This window comes from Canis lupus, chromosome 13, assembly GCF_011100685.1.
Source record: "Canis lupus familiaris isolate Mischka breed German Shepherd chromosome 13, alternate assembly UU_Cfam_GSD_1.0, whole genome shotgun sequence".
Classification (NCBI taxonomy): Eukaryota; Metazoa; Chordata; class Mammalia; order Carnivora; family Canidae; genus Canis; species Canis lupus.
Window position 1 is genome coordinate 9,445,985 of NC_049234.1, and position 22,926 is coordinate 9,468,910.

At 38.5% G+C, this 22,926-nt stretch overlaps 1 protein-coding gene and 1 long non-coding RNA gene across 3 annotated transcripts in view; one reads left to right on the forward strand and one right to left on the reverse strand.

The window, feature by feature from the left end:
- The window catches only part of EMC2 (ER membrane protein complex subunit 2), a 402,125-nt gene that overhangs the window by 154,606 nt on the left and 224,593 nt on the right, over positions 1-22,926 (forward strand). The window lies entirely within an intron of this gene.
- LOC111098522 lies at positions 371-13,364 on the reverse strand. Its single transcript, XR_005368541.1, has 4 exons — positions 13,229-13,364; positions 11,794-12,307; positions 11,404-11,475; positions 371-753 (listed from the first exon to the last, which is right to left on the reverse strand). It is a non-coding gene; the product is annotated as an uncharacterized LOC111098522 (long non-coding RNA).

Genomic DNA, 22,926 nt, shown 5'->3' on the forward strand with positions numbered 1-22,926 from the left:
AGAGATATCTCAAATTGGCAAGATTAGGCTTTCCACTACTGAACTGGATCCAGTTTTGCACAACTGAGTCTATGACTGTGAAATTAAAATTCATTATATACATACATACTTGCTCACTAAATTTTGAAAAAATGAGAGCAGAGCATGGTTTTTTGTTTGTTTGTTTTTGTTTTTGTTTTTTTGTTATTTTTTTAAGAGAGAGAGAGTGTGTGCAAGTGCACAAATGGCAGGGGAGGGGCAGATGGTGAAAGAGAATCTTAAGCAGGCTCCATGCCCAGCACAGAGCCTATTGCTGGCTCAATCTTACAACTCTGAGATCATGACCTGAGCCAAAATTAGGAGTTGGATATTTAACCGACCAAGCCACCTGAGTGCCCGAAGCCCAGTTTTAATGGATCCATTTTATCTTTAGGACCCAAAAAAATGCCTGAAAAAAAGGTAAAAATTGAGGTAGCAGGTATTTTTATTAAATTATTATGGTAGAAACAAAACTCTTAATTTGTGAATTGATTAGTTGACACCTGCCCTAGTAAATGAAATTGCCACCACTTAATGAAATTTTCAACTCTCTAGTTCCTTTACCTCTGAAACTTGGGTCTAGCTCACTTGTCATAATAGCAGGTGAACTTCTGTGATTTCTCTGATACTGTTTTTTTCTCCTCCTGTATCTTTGCCAATCTATTGTTTGCAGATGAGGGTCACTCCTATGGCTCATCCCTCTTTCTTCTTATAAGTTACCAGAAACATGCAAAACTGGAAAAAAGAGTTAAAAGAGAAAAAACACACATTAGAGAAAGGATTCTGACAAAGGGAAAGTCCAGTAATTCATTGTTGGGAAGACTTTCTTAAAAACCTGTTTGTACCATAACATGATTCCTCTATTAGGAAAGGAAAAGGTTTTCTCATATGGACCCCTCCTAGATATCTCTGAACAGTTAACAAAACTTTTCTGCTAAGTTGGGAAACCACTTTTCACTGCCATTTATTAGTGATATCTCTTTCACTTCAGCTATTGTCTCTTTTCCGATACAAGGAATAGAAACAACTGAGTGGAGGGCAATTCCACATGAACCTTTGGTAAGATACCTTGTTAAGTAAGTAATTTCTTACTTAAGTTTTTTTTTTAAGTAGTATTTATTTATTTGAGAGAAAGAGAAAATGCACCTGAGCAGTGGAGGGGAGGGGCAAAGGGAGAGGGAGAGGGAGAGAATCCTCAAGCAGACTCCCCTCTGAGTATGGTGCCCAAAGTGGGGCTCAATACTAGAACTCTGAGGTCACTTGAGTTGAAACCAAGAGTCAGATGCTTAACTGATTGAGCCACCCACGTGCCCCTAAAGTTATTTATTTATTTATTTAGCCCCTAAAGTATTTTTTTTAAGATTTTATTTATTCATGAGAGACATACAGAGAGAGGCAGAGGCATAGAGACAGGAAGAAGCAGACTCCCGGCGGTGGAGTCCCTCTGATGCAGGACTCGATCCCAGGATCTCGAGATCACAACCCGAGCCAAAGGCAGATGGTCAACCACTGAGCCACCCAGGCACCCACCCCTAAAGTATTTTAATTCTAAGTGTAATTTTTAGAAAACACCAAGACTTCGTTGACAGCTAGAATGGTTAATTCAAGGACACTCTTTTGCTTTTAACCATATGTGAGAAGTACCTTCAAAAACCTAAGTCATCAAAGAATGTTTCCAAAGTATTGCATAGATTAGCTAGAAGCTTTCTTCAGAATTTATTTTTTAAAGTATAGTTTGCATAATTTTGAACATGAAATTTGATGAAACATCAAATACCTGGGATTTTTCTCATTTAGAGAAAATATAATAGAGCTGTACAGGAGTCACTTCATACTCAGGTTTTGCGCTATTAGGAAGAAGACTATCTAGGTGGACTTTCAATCGAGAAGGTGCACTTCTTTATCGAACAAAACAAAACAAAACCCAAAACATAGTTTGCAGTAAACATGATAATAGACTACGAGATGGTGGAAATGTTGGCAATTTTTAGTGATTTGTTCTTATCCTGTCTTTGAAATTGTAGGTTAATGATATGATACTACTTAGATGAGATCAACAGATATTTCTGATGATGAAAATAAAAAGATAATTCCCTATACTGAAAGGAAGTATAATACTATAATGAAAATGTAAGTTCTAGGATCATATTGCCATGAGTGGAATCCTGGTTTCTCTGCTTTCTAATTATGTGAGCTTAAGCAAGTGAAATAATCACAACACTTAAGTTTCCTTATGTGTAGCATGGGGATAGTAATTTACCTCAAAGAGTTGTGAAGATTGAATGAGTTAATACTGAATGTAAAACAACTAGAATAGAACTTGTACATTGTAAGCACTTAACAATGCTAGTTATGTTGAATAATTATTTTGAGTAATTGGCTTTTGTTATCATGTCCTAGAAATAACCCCCATATCCAGTTAGTGTTGCTGTATATTATTGCCAGAAAGGATAGTTTAAGATCAGCACTCTGATATCTAAATCATCCACCCTGAGAGATGTCAAGTGATATTTAATTGATTTATACTCAATAGTTCCATACTGCAAGACAAGTCATTTATTTACCCCAGGGGTATAGAAAACTTATCTCAAAAAGTAGGTATGTATACTATATTTCCCAAAATTAGATATCATCTTTGTAATGAATCATTACAATTGACTTTTTGTTGTTCTGAGAGATGACTGGAAATTCCTACCTAAAAATTTTCAAACTAAAATTCTTATGGTATGTTGTATTGATCTAGAGGTTCAAGGCTTTGATTGGCCATTTATTCATCTGTGGCTTGACACCAGGTCTGTTATCAGAGAAAATGTTGACGCTGCATGCAAATAATCTCTTGGCCATCCAAGTGAGGTGGCCTTTCATTCAGATATGAGTCTTGATTAACTGTTAACCTTAATTTCTGCATAGTTGGTTGTTAGGTATGTAGTAGAGTATTTGCAATGAATGCTTCCTCTAGGGAATGTTCTTGAACTTTTTGATGACTGGCTGTTATTGAAAAAAGAAAATTCATTTGTGATAATATTTATGGAAAATTACCTAAAAGATATGAAAGCTTTAAGATATTCTACATCTTCCTCTTACATTAAGCAATAACATGAAGAGTAGGACATTAACACTATATTGTTTGGAGTCATTATAAAACTAATTTTATTAAATGATGCTTCACCATGTTCATCACTGTTGGTGCATCATTGAAGACTTTATCCGCTACATAAAGGAGAGCACTGGACAATTAATCTCGGGTTTTTCAGAGAAAATTATGATTCTTCCATTATTACAAATCTTTTTTTAAAAGGTATTCTGGGTGGCAACTAGGAATCTTGTTTCTAACAACTTTTAATGTACTATCTCTCTAAACTATTATCAGGTCATACACAGAAAACAAATGTTTATATTTATATGGCATGACAAGGACAAAAGAGGAGGCTGCATATGGCCAGAGATACAGAGATATATTTTATATATGCATAATATACATATATATTTTATATGATGTGTATATTTGATATGTATATATTTGATATGATATGTAGATATTTGATATATAATATATATTAGATCTCACTATAAATATGTGTGTGTGTTTGTACAAGTATTTGTGCTTATTCCTCTACTCAAGGACAAGTTTTTGTCTCAAAATATACTTTCTCGACTCCAAAAAAAAGAGTTAGTCCAGACAACAGAGGGGAGAGGGGGAAACAAACGTCGGGGGGGAGGGAGACGGGGGGATAGGTGGCAGGAGGAGGAAGGAAGGCGGAAGAAAGAAAGAAAGAAGGAGAAGGAAGGAGGAAGGAAGGAAGGAAGGAAGGAAGGACGGAAGAAGGAAGAGGAGAAGGAAGGAGGAGGAAGCGGGAGGGAGGGAAAGGGAGGTGCGGGAGGGGGAGGAGGGAGGGCGTGTGTAGGGGCTGTGGCTGTTCGCGTGGCGAGGGGGGCGGGATGTAGTGCGTTTTTCTGATGGTGATTTATGTAGTGAGTCGTCGGCTGGGTGCTCTGCTCTTGCCCTCATCCCTCCTTCTCTTTCTTTTCTCCTTCCTTCCTTTCTTTCTTTCTATTTTTCTCCTAACTACTTTTGCTCAAACTATTTGTCCTTATAAAGGCCTTCTTCCCTCTTTCTAATAGTCCTAACTTGCCATCATTTAAAGATGCAATTTGTTTATGAGAAGCTTTCTCTGGCTGCTATACTTGAGTCAGAGGACTAATTTTCTCTTTGATTCCAGAAGCTGTGGTTCTGCATAGTACCATTAATAATTTATTATTTGCACTTCTTGATAGTTTCTTTGTTGGTCCTTCTCCTGTAGTATTATATTTTTTGGCATTCACTTGATTGCAGACTTCTTGAGTGCAGCAACTTGCTTTCTAGGTCCCTTAAACTCTCTTTTCACAGATTAGTACAGGTTTGGGTATAGAAAAGGAAGCTCCCTGTAGCCTGTGTTTCAGTTGTCTATTACTTTATAGCAAACAGCCCCAAAACTCAGTGCTTAAAACAACCATTTTATTTTACTCATGATTTTAGGTGTGAGAAAGTTGAGCAAATGTCTTGGCTGGTGGTTTGTCTCTCATCCCTTTGATAGGAGCTGGGGCAGCTGAGGCTGGAGGATTCCAATTTGACTTCTTCACCTACATGTTAGGTTTCTTGGTATTCTGTGGCTGGTCTCTTCCTTCATGGTGTCTCATCCTTCAAGGCCCTTTCATGTGTCTTAGACTGTTGTCTTGAGGAATCATACTTCTTGCATGGTGGCTGCTTCTAGGAAGTCAGAAGCTACCAGGCTAGGTAAGAGATATGCCTGGAACTGGCACAGTGACACATTAGTCCTATTCCTCTATTGGCTAAAGCAGTCAGAGCCTCTCGGATTCAAGGGGATGGAGAAATAGATTCCAGTTCTCGATGGGGAATGTGATAAAGTCACACTGCAGGAGGGCATGCAGGATGGAAATTATTGTTGAGGCCATTTTTGAAAAATATAATCTGATTCAATCTGTGGGTATATTCAGTGGTTTTATTTTGGACGTATGTGCATTTGAGTAAAATGTACAAGATATAAACTGAGGAGTCAAGAGTTAGAAATGTATAAAATGAATGCTATTTTAGAATAACTAATCAATTAAAAAACAAATGTACAGACCAGCATTTTATTAAGAGGATCTGCACATTTAGGTTTTTTTCTGACTAAGGTGCTGTGGTCTACCTGAGGACTATGATATGATAGGCTCCTGGTACAATGGCAGACTCTGCTATTTGATTAGGTAAAATGTAGTAATAACTAATTCTTTTGTGACAGCTTTTGCTGTGTCAAATGTAGTAATGGCATGGCCATGATATTCTCTGTGTAAATGGACTGGAATTTAATTTGAACTCCAACTTTTTATTAAAAAGATATTCATGGCTTTCTAGCTTAGCTCTCCAATCTCAAGGGTCATCAATTCCAATTTTAATATTCTTTTCAGTTCTGCAGACTAATCTATAAACCAGGCAAGAAAACAAATTTTATTTTATTTATTTACTTTATTATTATTATTAAAATATATTTAAACATAAACTATTTTTCAAAATGCTTTGTATGTCATGCAAGATAAAAAATACATTGTAGTTAAATTGAATGGAATAAGATCTTAGTTCCTGACATCTGAGACTTCAGTCCTTTGCGTGTATGTGTCTGTATATATGCATGTGTTATTAGGATTTAAGTGAATTTGCTGGTATAAGCTACATAAAGAACTAGACAGTCTATCTTGAAGGGTTTTTTCCTTTTTAAAAATAGGTTTTATTTATTTATTCATAGAGAGAGAATGAGAGAGAGAGAGAGAGGCAGAGACACAGGCAGAGGGAGAAGCAAGCTCCATGCAGGGAGCCTGATGTGGGACTCGATCCTGGGTCTCCAGGATCATGCCCTGGGCTGAAGGTGGCGCTAAACCACTGAGCCGCCCAGGCTGCCCTATCTTGAATTTTTAAGGTAGAATATTACTATTGTATATTGAGTCTTATCTTCACTTGCTAAATTGGAAGTTCTTTAAGGTGAACACTGTGTTATGCATCTTTTTATTGAATACTCAACTCTGGAGTTTCTATGCAAATGGAACTGCTACTGGTAAACTAATTCTGATTTGGCCACACTGGGAATTCGAAGTCCTAAAACAGGCCACTCTAACTTACTGGAACCTTTAGGAAAGGCTGCTTAGGATTACATTTTGGGTGAATCTTTCTATGCCTAAGTCTCTCCCCTTCAGTTTCTCTATTATTTACACCAATTTACCTGTACTCTTAGGAACTGTTGATGATAGAATCTTTTCCAAGGTGCTTAAAATCAAATACCTCTCACTGAAACATTACTGGATATGGAATGAATCAAAAACATGTGGATTAAATTTCCTTGAAAATTTCTTTGGTTATAAAAATTAAGGAGAAAAAGTGTTTGGCCAGATGCATTGTGGGTGATGCCAAACCTAAATTGTTTGAAAAATGTGTGTGCTGGTTAGATAAACAAACAAACAAACAAGTTTTATTTCCCTCTTGCCTTGTAAAACCTCACACATAAAAAAAATCTCAGGTCAGCTTACAGTCAGGTTTTATAAAGTTTTTTTAATTTAAATTCAATTAGCCTACACATATAAAGATTTTGAGGAGTCTATAGTTTCCTTCTTTACTTGATCATGGGAGGGAAATAACTATATAGGTAAATGCTCCTGAGAAACAAGTAAGCAATGCTGATTTTCTCAATAGACTGCAATGGATTGAGTGATATAAGATGTATTTGTGATATGTAACATTCAGATGGTTTCTGAATGTTAATTGAAGATTTTATCTAAAAGTTTTTTTTTTCCATAAGAGAAGCAGTTGACTTTTTCAACTTAAACTATTCCTAAAATACTCAAGAGCTTTGAGATGTGTATGTGTGTGTGTATACATACATATATATGTGTGCGTGTATATACATATGTGTGTGTGTGTGTATATATATATACATGCATGCCTTTAGCATGCAAACAATAAACCTGAAATTAATTTAATCCCCAAATCCAACCTAATGAAAGAAAGCATTCTAAGGTTAAATTTCACCGCAGCCTGGGTGTCTCAGCAGTTTAGCACCTGCCTTTGGCCCAGGGCCTGATCCTGGAGACCCGGGATTGAGTCCCACATCAGGCTCCCTGCATGGAGCCTGCTTCTCCCTCTGCCTGGTCTCCACCTCTCTCTCTCTCTCTCTCTCTCTCTCTCTCTCTCTCTCTGTGTCTCTCATGAATAAATAAATAAAATATTTTTAAAAATAATAAATAAATTTCATTGTAATGGTTGTTATCATTCTTCTTGTCTTCTCCATCAAAAATCATCAAATAATTGCTTAACCATCTGTGTCTCCGTACCCAGCATAATTTAAGGAGAATCATGTTGAGATGGTCCCTAGCAATTAGACAGATACATGAGCATGTATACCCTAGTACAACAGAATAAAGACATTAGGAAATAAATAGGCCACAAAATAATTTCAGTGGCTCCGAAATTTAAGTGTCCATGGGTATCACCTGGAAAGGTTATTAAAAATAAGGTCTTTACAGGGCTAGCAGTGTGCAGTATCTGTGTTGTGGGATGTTTGGATAGATGGTGGTCACAGCATGCAAAAGACTGGATAAAATGTATAAAACCTGATCTTGTCCTCGAAATATAATATACATGGGAATTATATATATCATTTACTCGTTGAAGACTTATTGTCCACGCTAGTCAATATTTGCCTCAATTTTCAGGATTCTATAAATATGGAGTTTTTTCAATTAAACATGAAGGAAATGAAAATTTGGTCACATTGGAAAGATATTTAAAATTTGTAGATTAAAATAGAGTTTATATATACCAATGGACAGTGAAATCTTCTATTTCTAGGGTTTTTTATTTTATTTTTTTATTTATTTATGATAGTCACACAGAGAGAGAGGCAGAGACACAGGCAGAGGGAGAAGCAGGCTCCATGCACCGGGAGCCTGACGTGGGATTCGATTCCGGGTCTCTAGAATCACGCCCTGGGCCAAAGGCAGGCGCCAAACTGCTACACCACCCAGGGATACCTATTTCTAGGGTTTTAAATAACCTTAATGCCTGAGAGAAAACATTAAGAGCAAAAAATCAAAATCACTAAATTTCCTAAACTAGGGAACCCACGAAGATGCAAAAAAATCATATAAAATATCTGGGAATAACAACATGTTCTTGACCCCTTCAACATAATGGCTGTTCAGTAGCTAGTAGATTGTAGTTGATATTTCAGATTATAGAGCCAAGGGATGTTTGTCTTATAGTCTGGTGATGTGCAACTGGGCTCAAAGGAAACAGGCTGATGCTTCAGATGGATACATAGTGCTCTCATTGGGATGAGACTTGATATACAGATAAGAACTGGTGACAGAGTTTGGCTAGGTAAGGGTTCTTGTGTATACTGTTGTCTGATTTCATTCTTCCTCAGCAACATCTTTGATCTCATCTCCCTTCTAACTCTAATTATGAATGCCAAGTAACCACTGTGACTACATTTTTCTATCAGTGAACTGATCTGTTATAAATTACCAGAAAGGTATATATTCATATATTTGTTCAGGACTGATATTTATTTTCTGGGTACCAACTCTTGGATTCTTCAAGTCCATATTATTTCTGTGTTAAAAAAAAAGTGGGGATAAAGATAGTGTCCCTTGTTTCATAGGTTTCTGGGGTTAAAGAAACTGGAAACCACTTAATATTTTTCTAGCTCAAGAAATATTAAGATAATTAAAATAATATTTAACAATTTTACCAAAGGCCACAAGAATAATGAATATTTGGGAATCAAATATTAGAAATGTAAGGATCAGTATAATTTTCCAAATGAGGAAAGGAGCTGGTTGGCTTGCCCAATTTCACATAGTTAACCAATGTTTGAGCTAGGTCAAGTCCAGTTTATCTCACTTTCAGCATCAGGCTCTGGAATGTTCCACAAGACCAGAGCTTTAACAAGACTCATCTAAGAATTGGTGCTATGATTCGTTACTGAAAGCCCCTCAACTCAAGATAAACTGATCTATGTAGCTCTAAGCATACATTTGACATAACATAGGAACATGCAATGTTAAAATGAGAAAGCACAGTGGGGAAGGTAGTCCAACTTTTAAAATTTTTTTCGATAAGAAATGTATTATGTGAGACTTTCATGCTCCAGTGGCATCCTGGCTCTAGTTCATTTCTTCTTCAAGCTTATACTACTTTCTTATTGCTCTTCTGTAAATCATTACAGCTTAGATTTGCTTGACATGGCTATTTGAGTTATGCCAACTTATTATCTTCATTGGCAGCAAAATAAAAAGCCTAGGTCTTCTATATATTGTAAGTCAGGTAGCAATCTCAAAATCTCAACTGTGAGTCACTTCTGCTGCTTTGCTAACCAGTCATTTAGAACATAAACTTCTTGATCAGAAAATTAAAGAATTCAGAGAAAAAGAAGCAATATTTGGGTGAGTTCGCTGGGCTTTCTTTGTTTCTTTAGTATTCAAGTGGACAACTTGTACAATTTCCCTTGCTTTGATCTTACCAGTCCATACTACCAAGTTGCAGGCACAGTTACTTGCCCATCCCTTAATCTACAGACTTTGAAGAACATGTAAAAAAAAAAACAAAACCTCAACCATTGTGCAACTTGCAGACTGAAAGTGCCTTCCAGTGATCGCTGCTGCTGACATGGGCCATGTGGGAGGAGTCAGCTCCCACTAGGTCTGCCCCCAAGTCACCTACCCTGCCAAACCCATTAATCTTGCCAACATCATTTCCTGAATAGTGAAGCTCCTCAATGCATGTCCACTGGCATGCCCTTGGAAGAGCAATTCCAGTCAGGAATTAATTAATGGAGAGAAGGCAAGACAGAGCCTTGTATTTAACTTGGAACCATGATAACCACGAAATGGCTGTGCATATTTTGTGAATCAGATTGCTGTCAAATCCATGTGTGTTTTGACTCGGATACAGATACACTTCAGTGATTGTATGTTCTTTAGTAAGAACTATTTGATGTTCAAAAACCTTGAAGCCATTCAGACCACTTTCTTTCTCCTTTCCAAATAGAAGTTTGCATTTTGTCCACCACAAGGAAGATGTAAATGCCAAAAGGCCTGAGTTCACTTTGAAAGTCCAAAGCCACAAACTCTGATTGGCTTCTCCACTTGGCCAGATATATTCTCCAGGGCTCCAGACCTTACATCAGTGGGACACTATGATGTCGTAATGAAGAGTGTATACTGTGGCGCAGACTACCTGAATTCAAGTCCCTCAACTGTACCTTCAAATAAATTGCTTCATCTTACTTAGCCCCAGTACTTTATCTTCCGAGAAAGTAATAAGAATACTACCTTCTTGTATACTATATTTGGAACATTTAAGAACCTGACAAACAATAATTTATGAGAAGATTGGGGAGAACTTTTTGGTAAGGTTTATTTGTATTTGGGTATTTCCTATTCATGTTAATGAATTGAAATGATCTTTATTAATAAAGAAGACTAAGTTATTACACAGGGTTACAGACTTTTGGTTTTTAAAATCCTTTTCAGGTATCTTGAATAGATATTACTTATACAATAATTTCTGTCCAACATATTGCAATATTCCCTGCAATATTTCTCTTTCTCTTTTGCTTTAGCCCAAACTAAAAGTCTTTTCCCATTTTCACTAAGCCTAAATTAATATTTCCCCTTTATTTCCCTTGGGTTACTTCTGAGTGCATATCAATTACATTTGACATTTTAGTTTGGTTTTAAAAATATTTTCCAAAGAAATGCACTAATTGTGGTCAGAGATTAAAAGGAATAGGAATGGAACTTGCAAAGACAAGAAGCAAGAGGAAGGAAGGAGGAAGAGATCCAGAGATGTCGAAAAGTATGAGCTAGAAAGTCCAACTATGACAATTCCTATAAAAAGAGATGGAGGAGGAATCAAACTTAATACTTACATGCTAATAAACTAGTGGTAGAGTTTTAATAGCATTCAGATAGATTCCAATGATAAATGAGTTATGTAATGATGGAGGCTTTTGTGAGAAACTCGGAGTGAAGGCTCAAAAATTTAATTGACTTCAAACAAGGGCATTTGGATGAGGGCCAGCAGATGAGCATTGAATGCTGTACTTACTTCACACAAATATTAAAATATGTGCTTCATGGTAGACCCCAAATAGGTATATCATATGAATGAACATGAGAATAAGTGAATGAATTAGTGGACAAAGTAAATGCGATAGCCAAAAAGATGTGGGAAGCAAAATGTAATTAAATTTATATTCCAAGTATAGAACTGTACTAGTAGAATGTTCTGAACCTGTACTATTCTAATAAAAACTGCCTTAATTGAGTAGTATAAGACTAAAGCATACTTACTATACAGAGAGGTCAATATCTTGGATCTTCCTAAATGAAAAATAAACCAGATGGGTCACTTTTTTCTTCTCTCTGTGAGAGGAAAAGACAAATAGAAAAGTGAACCAGCTCAATAAATTGTTGCTAGGTATCCTTTCCATACTAGGAAATGCTGGACAACATCTAGGGGCAGAAGCTGTAGAGCGGGCAAGAGACCAGTTTCCAATGATGGCTCAGGAAAGGTCACTGCCTTAATAGAAATCACCAAGATGAATGTGACTCAGAAGCCTAATATCTCATGACAGCAAAGCTTTCATCTAGGAATTCATTAGCACCCAGATAATTATTAAATAAAATGCATCTGCATTTTATTTAGGATACTTCCTAGGAGGCCATACAGATTACACTAACCAAAGCCCTGGACAAGAAGCAGCAGATGAGGTCTCCTTTAATAGGTCCTTCATTTTCAACCATTTCTATATTGATGCAAATTCAGTTGTAATTATTGAGGTCTTTACTTCTAGATTGTTGCAGGTTGGGCTCCCCTAGTAGTTGGACATTAATGTACAAGATACTGAGAAGCACTCTGGAGATGAGTACTGATAGTTGCAGGGGAGGGAAGCAGAGCTGGGCAAAGAAGTGAAGCTGTGATATAGTTTTCCTGAAGACTTCAGCAGGTCCTTTGGGAGCACTGGAGCTGGGATGGCACTTTAGAGTTGGGGGCAAGGTGGCTGGACTTTTATATCCCTGCAATGATTTGGATAGGATGAGGACATTGGATAGTGGCTTCCCCTCAAAGTAGAGGTAACCTTAGGCAAAGCAGTTTTCTTCTGACACAGTTCTCCAAACAGGTTCTGACAGCAGAGGACCATCTTTAGGCAGCACTCCCAGTAGATAGATAAATTCCATGTTCTTGAAGGGGAATCTGGGCAACACATGATTGCATGCCACAGTTAGTTCTCAGGTATTTATCATGGTTTCTTTATGAGGTCAAAGTAAGCAAAACATAAGAACTGTAAAAATAACTTGTTTTATAAGATAAACTCAAATCAGACAAATTACTATGTGTAAGTGGAATCCCATTGTATAATCCCAGTTGGACATTTAATGGTGATCCTATAGTAATGCATTTTATTTCCTTAGATTATTTTTGTCCAAAATTCTTATCAGTGTTTAATGGAAGATTTGGGAGAGAGTTCTTAAAAAGCAGGTAGAGAAAGTAGACAAAACTTCTTTATTTTTTTGTTATGGTCTATTATACTGGGATATGACATTATGATAAATTTATGCTCTCAGAAAAGAAATTTATTTCTTTTCACATTATAAGATCTTTAGAGTACACTGACTTTCATACCAAACTAGGAAAATATACCAACATGTACCAACTTAGAAATATACTAAGTTCCAAAAGTTTACTGCTAAGCCATTGCTTGGAACTTCAAGTTGTAATTCAACTTTGTTCATAGGAAATTTATTTCACTACAATTCAGCCTCTCTGGGTCTCGGTTTCATCATCTGTGACCTAAGGAACCAAAGGATAGACAATTGTGACAGCTCTTCTATTTCAGCTAGAACATATGGTTCTTTGTATGTAATGGTAGTTCTGTCACTGATTATCAGTGCTTGTTGGAGTACTTCAGTAAATGTTTGATTCTGTGCTGTTTAAAGCTTTTTAATGAATATTTTCCACCACTCTGTAGCCCATAGGGACTGATACACTGAAAATACTATATATTCATTGAAATAGCCCAGGAAGGGGCGGGGCAAGATGGTGGAGGAGAAGGGTCCCCAAGTCACCCGCCCCACCAACTTAGCTAGATAACTTTCAAACCATCCTGAAACTTACGAATTCAACCTGATTTAGAGAGAACAGCTGGAACGTTACAGAGAGAAGGTTTCGCTTCTGACGCGGCGGGAAGGGGGCAAAGATGAAGCCGCCTCCAGCGGGGCGGGGCCGCGAGGAGCCGGGCTCAGGCCGGGAGGGCCCGGGAGAAGCGGGGACGGGGACGGGGACGGGGCCGCGACGATCCCCGGAGTCTTCCCGCCGGGAGGGCGCTCGCAGGGAGCTCGGGCGGGACCGCAGGAGGCAGCGGAGCCGCTAGCGGGAGGGCGCCCGGGGGAGAGCGGGCCGAGCTCGGGGAAGGGCCGGAGCCGCGCCGGGGGGCCTCGGGGAGGAGCCGGGGGGCGGGCGGGGGCTCCGGGCGGAGGGGGCTGCCCAGGGCGCGGGGGACACAGCCCGGGACCCTGCTCCCCCGGGACAGGCGGGGCGGGGAGGGCCCGGGACAGCGGGGACGCTCCTGCCCCGGGCCCCGAGCTGTGCGGGGCAGCGCCCCCCCCGCCCCCCGAGCATCCAGGCCCCTGCGGACTGGGAGCTGCGGTGGTTACGGGGAGCTGACTCCAGGGCTGGGGGGCGGCCGCCGCCAGGGGTGGTGTCCCTCCTGGTGTCACCCTGTGCCTGGGAGGGGCGGCCGCCAGGGAACAGGGGCCTCGGGGTACACAGCTCTGACTGAGCCAGCACCTGGCAGGGGGCGGGGCATCTCCCCAGGTGCACACACCTGAGTCAGCACAGCAGGCCCCTCCCCCAGAAGACCATCTGGAAGGACGGGGGAAAAGCAAGTTATTGACCAAGCAGCGCTGGAAAGCTCCAGGGGAAGTCAAGGAATTTGTAGTATATAGAACCAGAGGATACCCCCTCGTTTGTTGTTGTTGTTGTTGTTGTTGTTATTTTTCTTTATTTGTTTCTTTTTCTTCCTTTTTCCAGTACAACTCATTTTTAGCCACTCTGCAGTGAGCAAAATGACTAGAAAGAACTCACCACAAAAGAAAGAATCAGAAACAGTCCTCTCTCCCACAGAGTTACAGAATTTGGATTACATCCAATGTCAGAAAGCCAATTCAGAAGCACAATTATAAAGCTACTGGTGGCTTTGGAAAAAAGCATAAAGGATTCAAGAGACTTCATGATGGCAGAATTTAGATCTAATCAGGCTGAAATTAAAAACCAATTAAATGAGATGCAATCCAAGGAGGTCCTAATGATGAGGGTTAATGAGGTAGAGAAAGAGTGAGTGACATAGAAGACTAGTTGTTGGAAAGGAAGGAAGCTGAGGAAAAAACAGAAAAGCAATTTAAAGACCAAGAGCAAAGGTTAAAGGAAATAAATGAAAGCCTCAGAAGGAAAAATCTACGTCTAATTGGAGTTCCAGAAGACGCCAAAAGGGACAGAGGACCAGAAAGCATATTTGAACAAATCATAGCTGAGAACTTCCCTAATTTGGAGAGGGAAACAGGCATTCAGATTCAGGAGATAGAGAAGTCCCTCCCTAAAATAAATAAAAACCACTCAACACCTCGACATTTAATAGTGAAACTTTGCAAATTCCAAAGATAAAGAGAAAATCCTTAAAGCAGCAAGAGACGAGAGATCCCTAAGTTATATGGGGAAAACTATTAGATTTACAGCAGACCTCTCCACAGAGACCTGGCAGGCCAGAAAGGGCTGGCAGGATATATTCAGGGTCCTAAATGCGAAGAACATGCAGCCAAGAATACTTTATCCAGCAAGGCTCTCATTCACAATAGTAGGAGAGATAAAGAGCTTCCAAGATAGGCAGAAACTGAAAAACTCTGTGACCACCAAACCAGCTCTGCAAGAAATATTAAGGGGGACTCTAAAAGAAAGACGATGCCCAAAGAAATGATCCACAAAAACAGGGACCGAATAGGTATTATGATGACACTAAATTCACATCTTTCAATAGTAACTCTGAACGTGAATGGGCTTAATGATCCCATCAAAAGACACAGGGTTTCTGACTGGATAAAAAAGAAGACCCATCTATTAGCTGTCTACAAGAGACTCATTGTAGACCTAAGGACACCTACAGCCTGAAAATAAGAGGTTGAAGAACCTTTTACCATTCAAATGGTCCTCAAAAGAAAGCAGGGGTAGCAATCCTTATATCAGATAAATTAAAGTTTATTCCAAAGACTGTAGTAGGAGATGAAGAGGGACACTATATCATACTTAAAAGATCTATACAACAAGAGGACCTAACAATCATGAATATTTATGCCCCTAATGTGGGAGCTGCCAAGTTTATCAATTAATAACCAAAGTAAAGACATACTTAGATAATAATATTCTAATACTGGGAGACTTCAACACAGCGCTTTCTGCAAATGACAGATCTTCTAAGCACAACATCTCCAAAGAAACAAGAGCTTTAAATGATACACTGGATCAGATGGATTTCACAGATATTCACAGAACTTTACATCCAAACGCAACTGAATACACATTCTTCTCAAGTGCACATGGAACTTTCTCCAGAATAGACCACATACTGGTCACAAATCAGGGCTTAACCAATACCTAAAGATTGGGATTGTCCCTTGCATGTTTTCAGACCATAATGTTTTGAAACTTGAACTCAGTCACAAGAAGAAATTTGGAAGAAACTCAAAAACGTGGAGGTTAAAGAGCATCCAGGAAATTAGAGAAGAATTAAAAATATTCATGGAAACTAATGAGAAGATACAACCATTCAAAATCTTTGGGATACAGCAAAAGCAGTCCTGAGAGGAAAATACATCACAATACAAGCATCCCTAAAAAGTTGGAAAAAAACTCAAATACACAAGCTAACATTGCACCTAAAGGAACTGGAGAAAGAACAGCAAATAAAACCTACACCCAGCAGAAGAAGAGAGTTAATAAAGAGTCAAGCAGAAATCAATGAAATAGAGACCAGAAGAACTGTGGAACAGATCAACAAAAGCAGGAGTTGGTTCTTTGAAAGAATTAATAAGATATATAAACCATTAACCAGCCTTATTAAAAACAAAAGACTAATAAAATCATGAATGAAAAAGGAGAGATCACAATCAATACCAAGGAAATACAAACGATTTTAAAAACATTATGAGCAGCTATATGCCAATAAGTTAGGCCATCTAGAAGAAATGAATGCATTTCTGGAAAACCACAAACTACCAAAACTGGAACAGGAAGAAATAGAAAACCTGAACAGGCCAATAACCAGCAAGGAAATTGAAGCAGTTATCAAAAACCTCCCAAGACACTAAAGTCCAGGGCCAGATGGCTTCCCATGGGAATTCTATCAAACATTTAAAGAAGAAACAATACCTATTCTACTAAAGTTATTCTGAAAGATAAAAAGGGATGGAATACTTCCAAACTCATTCTATCAGGCCAGCATCATCTTAATTCCCAAACCAGACAAAGACCCCACCAAAAAGAATTAAAGCCCAATATCCCTGATGAACACAGATGCAAAAATTCTCAACAAGATACTAGCAAATAGGACCCAATAGTACATTAAGAAGATTATTTACCATGGATGCAAGGCTGGTTCAACAGTCATAAAGCAATCAGTGTGATAGATCATATCAAGAGAAAAAACAAGAACCACATGATCCTCTCAATAGATGCAGAGAAGGCATTTGACAAAATACAGCATCCATTCCTGATCAAAACTCTTCAGAGTGTAGGGATAGAGGGAACATTGCTCAGCATCTTAAAAGCCATCTACAAAAAGCCCTCAGCAAATATCATTCTCAATGGGGAAACACTGGGAGCCTTTCCCCTAAGATCAGGGACACGACAGGGATGTCCACTCCTACCACTGCTATTCAACATAGTACTGGAAGTCCTAGCCTCAGCAATCAGACAACAAAAAGAAATAAAGGGCATTCAAATTGGCAAAGAAGTCAAACTCTTCCTCTTTACAGATGATATGATACTGTACATAGAAAACCCAAAAGACTCCACCCCAAGATTGCTAGAATGCATACAGCAATTTGGCAGTGTGGCAGAATACAAAATCAATGCCCAGAAATCAGTGGAATTTCTATACACTAACAATGAAACTGAAGAAAGAGAAATTTAGGAGTCAATCCCATTTACAATTGCACCCCAAAGCATAAGATACCTAGGAATAAACCTAACCAAATTGATAAAGGATCTATACCCTCAAAACTATAGAACACTTCTGAAAGAAATTGAGGAAGACACAAAGAGATGGAAAAATATTCCATGCTCATGGATTGGCAGAATTAATATTGTGAAAATGTCAATGTTACCCAGGGCAATTTACACGTTTAATGCAATCCGTATCAAAATACCATGGACTTTCTTCAGAGAGTTAAAACAAATCATCTTAAGATTTGTGTAGAATCAGAAAAGACCCCGAATAACCAGGGGAATGTTGAAAAAGAAAACCAGAGCTGGGGGCATCACAATGCTGGATTTCAAGTTGTACTACAAAGCTGTGGTCATCAAGACAGTGTAGTACTGGCACAAAAAGACAGACACATAGATCAATGGAACAGAATAGAGAATCCAGAAATGGGCCCTCAACTCTATGGTCAACTAGTATTCAACAAAGGAGGAAGGACCATCCACTGGAAAAAGGACAGTCTCTTCAGTAAATGGGTACTGGGAAAATTGGACAGCCACGTGCAGAAGAATGAAACTAGATCATTCTCTTACACCATACACAAAGATAAACTCAAAATGGATGAAAGATCTAAATGTGAGACAAGAATCCATCGAAATCCTAGAGGAGAACACAGGCAACACCCTTTTTGAACTTGGCCACAGCAACTTCTTGCAAGATATATCTATGAAGGCAAGGGAAATAAAAGCAAAAATTAATTATTGGGACTTCATCAAGATAAAAAGCTTCTGCACAGCTAAAGAAACAGTCAACAAAACTAAAAGACAACCTACAGAATGGAGAAGATATTTGCAAATGCCGTATCAGATAAAGGGCTGGTACCCAAGACCTATGAAGAACTTATTAAACTCAACAGCAAAGAAACAAACAATCCAATCATGAAATAGGCAAAATACATGAACAGAAATTTCACAGAGGAAGACAGGCATGGCCAACAAGCACATGAGAAAATGCTCTATATCCCTGGCCATCAGGGAAATACAAATCAAAACCACAATGAGATACCACGTCACAACAGTGAGAATGGTGAAAATTAACAAGACAGGAAACAACAAATGTTGGAGAGGATGTGGAGAAAGGGGAACCTTCTTGCACTGTTGGTGGGAATGTGAACTGGTACAACCACTCTGGAAAACTGTGTGGAGGTTCCTCAAAGAGTTAAAAATAGACCTGCCCTACGACCCAGCAATTGCACTGCTGGGGATTTACCCCAGAGATACAGATGCAGTGATACGCTGGGACACCTGCACCCTGATGTTTATAGCAGCAATGTCCACAATAACCAAACTGTGGAAGGAGCCTTGGTGTCCATTGAAAGATGAATGGATAAAGAAGGTGTGAGATCTATATCTATATCTATATCTATATCTATATCTATATCTATATCTATCTATATCTATATATAATGGAATATTACTCAACTATTAGAAATGACAAATACCCACCATTTGCTTCAGCATGCATGGAACTGGAGTGTATTATGCTGAGTGAAGTAAGTCCATTGGAGAAGGACAAACATTAAACAGTCTCATTCATTTGGGGAATATAAAAAATAGTGAAAGGGAATAAAGGGGAAAGGAGAAAAACGAGTGGGAAATATCAGTGAGGGTGACAGATCATGAGAGACACCTAACTCTGGGAAATGAACAAGGGATGGTGGAAAAGGAGAAATAACAGGGTGTTGGGGTGACTGGGGTGATGGGCACTGAGGCGAGCACTTGATGGGTGAGCACTGGGTGTTATGCTATATGTTGGCATATAGAACTCTAATAAAGAATATAGATGGATAGATAGATGATAGATAGATAGATAGATAAAAAAAAAAGAAGAAGAAGAAATAGCCCAGGAATTGCTGTGGTAGTTGAAATGCCACTCACCTTCTCAGCTCTGAGAGGAGTTACTTACATTTACTATTTTTGGTAAAATAGAAAAGAATGGTTCAGTGACTTTATGTTCTGTTTTGATTTTTAGATGGATTAATGGGACAAAACAGACATAATGTAGAAGTTTTAGTAACCATCCAAACCATTTCACCGAGGCAACAAAATGTAAGCTATGATAACAGGCCATCACTGTTGGCAACATTGTCCATTATTTATTAAGGTAATAATGCTATGGGAGGCCCAAGGCCATCCCAAATGACCTGGTAAACCATGGTATCCTTTATGCAAGTATTCATTTCTAAGAAAGAAAATTATTACATATTTGTGCCAGACATGATGGTTCACAGAAGGGTTTAAACCTTTATTTAATCCCAAGAACAACTTTATCATATAAATTTTATTATCAATCTTAATTCTACAGGTGAAGAAATTGAGGCACAGAGAGCTTATGTAGCTTTTAAAGTCTTAGAGTAAGTATTCAAATCCAGATGTTATCTTTTTCATTAACAAATGCTATTATCTCTATAAAACACTGCTTCCAAGGAATAGAAACTAGGGACTTTGAATAATAAAAAACACTTGGAGTGCCTGAGTGGCTCAGGCCATGATCTCAGAGTTCCGGGATTGAGCCCTAAGCCAGGCTCCATCCATGTTCAGTGGGGGAGTCTATTTGAGGATTCTCTCTTTCCCTCTCCTTGTGCCCTTCTTCCCACTCACATGCTCCCTCTTTTTTTTTTTTTTTTTAATTTTATTTATTTATTCATGGGAGACTCGGAGAGAAGGCAGGGACATAGGCAGAGGGAGATGCAGGCCTCTCACAGGGAGCTCAGTGGGGAACTTGATCCCAGAACTCTAGGATCACACCCTGGGACAAAGGCAGATGCTCAACCACTGAGCTACCCAGGCGTCCCTCTCCCTCTCTCTCTTAAATAAATGAATAAATCTTTTAAAACTTTAAAAAAAATCTAAAAATAAGCAGAGTCAGAGTTTAGTTATTGAAAATTGGAAGTATGGAGTATTGTCCTACTGAACGTTCTGCACTTCTCTTAATCCTACATGTATATACAGATGTTGCATTGATTGTGTCACATTTTCACCTTCTGTCCACATTTTCACCTAAGAAGTGGATGAGTCACAGTAATATGTCATAAATGGTAGTGCAAGCTGAATGCTGGGCAACCCCAGACCACAGCTCCCTGTGCGGTCTCTGTTTCTATGGAATGGGTGTAACCTGGGGTGGGCATCCTGTCTCCAATTTCTAGTTGGATCTTCAGTGTAACTCCTGCTCTGAGAAGGTGGAAGGTCTAAGAGTTAAAAGAGATCTTCAAGTTCAGCCTTTTGGTTCTGGGAGAGCAGTTATTCATATACATCTTGCTTCTCTAATTTGAAGCTAGATCATTTTGCTAAGTTATTCAAAACAAAAAAGCACGTTTATGAACAAAAGTTGCTTAAGCTAACCCTCTAAATGTCCACATCACTAATGACTTAATGGTCAAATCACTGTGTGGGAGAAATGTGAAAAGCAGGAGGATTTGTGCTGGAATCAGAGACAAAGATGATCTATGTTCTTTGCTGCTTCTTAAATTTTTATAAAATAGCTTTTTGAAAAGTATTCCATTTGTCATAGGGATTGAGAGGCTTATTTATCTTGCTATTACCAATGACACATAATAGAAGCTCTCCTTTGTTTTATTTATTCATGAGAGACACACACAGAGAGAGAGAGAGAGGCAGAGACACAGACAGAGGGAGAAGCAGGCTCCATGCAAGGAGCCCCATGTGGGACTCGATCCTGAAACTCCAGGATCACGGGACTCCAGGATCACACTCTGGGCCAAAGGCAGGGGCTAAATCACTGAGCCACCCAGAGATCCCTTTCCTTTGTCTTAAATTGACTTCCCACATCTTTACTTTTGTTAACATGTATATGTTGCAGTTTCAATACCTAATGTTTATTTGCATCTTTCCTGACTTCATTAGTTTTCCTTGATTAACCTGTAGAAGCTGGCATGTAATGCTCACAAAGAAATGCTCAGCAAATCCATTTTTTTTTACCATAAAAGTTTAGAAGAATTTCTGAGTTTAATGCAACAGAGTAGTAGAGTCCCCTCCATGTGTAAGATTGAGAATCATTAAGAAAATTTCCCGTGGTATTTTCTCTGTGTGGTAGCAGGTTGGGATGGGGCATGGGTAGACAAAGAAAGGAAACTAACATTTATTAAACATCTGCCAGCAATTGTTGCACACATTATCTCATTTAAATCTTTAACAATTTGGGGTAAGTAAATATTTCCACACCATTGTATATGTGTGAAAAATCAGGCTTCAAGAAGTTAATTTGCTTTCTATCATATTCTTTGTGGTAAAGCTGGCACTCAAACTCAGGTCTGTCAGAGGAAGACACATGCCATATGATTTCACTTATATGGGGAATCTAAAAAAACAAAACAGTGAACAAATAAACAGAAAATCGGAAACAGACTCATAAATACAAAGAACAAACTGGTGATTGCCAAAGGGGAAGGATGTGGAAGAATGGGCAAAATAGTTGAAGGGGATTAAGAACTACAAACTTCCAGTTATAAAATAAATAAGTTATAAAAAATACAGCATGGGGACTATAATCAATAATATTGTAATAATGTTGTATGGTGACAGATGTTGACTATACTTACTGTGATGAGAACTGAGTAATGTACAGAATTGTCAAATCAGTATGTTGCACACCTGAAACTAATATAACAATGTATGTCAGCTATACTTCATTAATAAAAAAAGAAAAAGAAAAACAGCTTAGGTCAGTATGTCTCCAGATTTGTGCATATTCTTTCCACCAAACTACATGTCTTTGAAGGATATCACTTAGCAGGAGTGTTCAGTTTCCTAATGACAAAGCACATTCATGACAGTCTTTTTAGATACATAATAACTTTTTTTGATTTTTGGAATCCTTTTCTGGTGTTCAGTGTTTTCTTCCCTTGTTGCCCCTTCTCTATTCCTACTCTGTCTTCTTGGTAGGAAGTCTTTAGTAAGAGTAAAGAGAAAGAAATTTGGTTAGCATCATGGCATCTTGAAGAGATATATGAGAATAGTCAGCACCCATAAGAGGAAGTATTTTTGTTTCAATCTGAAGAATCCAAAGGATCAAAGTCTCTTTCTGGAATCCTTCCTTCCTCATCCTATTTCTACTCTTCCCATGATGTATGGTCCTTGGCAGTCTGATGTAGATGGAACTGGAATCAAGGGGATTGTGTTATTAGAGATAGCAGGAAACTTCTAGATACCCAGCTGAGATTATTTTGATTTTAATTTTCCTAAAGCAGACCACAAGACGACGCAAAGATAGTTTATTTAAGGTGAAGGTGAAGGTAGTTTATTTAAAGGTGGTCCTAGAAAACACAAGTGAAGAAGTATGGAAATTGAGGTAAGGAAGGGGAAAGAAGAGCCAGTACAAGGTGTTTTAATGAATAGGTTACTGCTTAGGGCCAACTAGATTTAGTTCCACTTGGGTATCCTCCAAGAAAGTAAATAAGATGGGGATGCTAAGCATTTATTTATCAATTTCTATTTTGTATTGGTTGACATTTGCCCCTAAGGGCTTTACTTCTCCTGCCCTTCTAAGTTGTGCCTGTCATTGGTAGGTCCTACAGTCCCTAAGAAGCCTTCAGGAAGGGTAAGAA